Consider the following 931-nt stretch of genomic DNA (forward strand, 5'->3'; position numbering starts at 1 on the left):
TGCATACAATTTATAATATATTACACTTTAACTTTCTGATACATACGTATCTTAATTTTGCAAACTTCGTCGATATACTTTCACGGTTACGCGACATTATGCCGAAAACTAGATAGGGAATATGTTGGTACCAACGAAAACCCCTGGGTAGCAGAACATTAATTCTGTCAATTGGCGACACTATTGAAGTTGTAAATCTACATGAGTTTGCGGATAAGCAATGGCGTAGTGACACTAAAGTTAGGTGCTCCCAGCCACATATTGAAGTCTTGAATGAGTTCGCGGAGTCTTTTGACAGATCGTGTGTATATATATAAAAAATAATAAATGTATAGTGTAGAACGAAAGTGTGTATGTGTAAAACGAAAGTGCACAGAGACATTTAATTAAAATTAAAAAATAAGTAAATAAATAAAATAACGTAAATAAATAAAGTAAATAAAGTAAATAAAATAAAGTAAATAAATAAATAAAATAACACGAATAAATAAAAATAAAGTGCATAGAGAAGAATAAGGTGAAAAATATAAGAGGATACATTATTATATTAAACGTAATTATACATTATTAATGTTTCACTTTTCAGAATTTTGGCGTACCTTAATAGATATTATTAATAATTGAAACGTCGTCCTTCGCATTGGAACTATTGTCAAGGAAGGAAGGAAACTTGTGCAAAATTGAAGAGAAGCAATGAAGATTGCAAAAGATGGGACATGGAGAAAAATAGATGGAGAATAAAGAAATATATATGTCAGATAAGTAGCAAATATTCTCATAGAGTATTTAAAAGATTATATCCTATGTGCTCTTTGTGATTATATATGTTGGACCGATTCTTTCTTTGAATTTTTTTATTCCAGTTTCTATTCCAGCCAATCATTTGCTTGCATAGCATTAACAGCCAGAGAATAATTCCCTGCCAAATTCT

The sequence above is a fragment of the Odontomachus brunneus genome, unplaced genomic scaffold, assembly GCF_010583005.1.
Source record: "Odontomachus brunneus isolate Ranch 3 - 2012 unplaced genomic scaffold, Obru_v1 Obru_scaffold_187, whole genome shotgun sequence".
Classification (NCBI taxonomy): Eukaryota; Metazoa; Arthropoda; class Insecta; order Hymenoptera; family Formicidae; genus Odontomachus; species Odontomachus brunneus.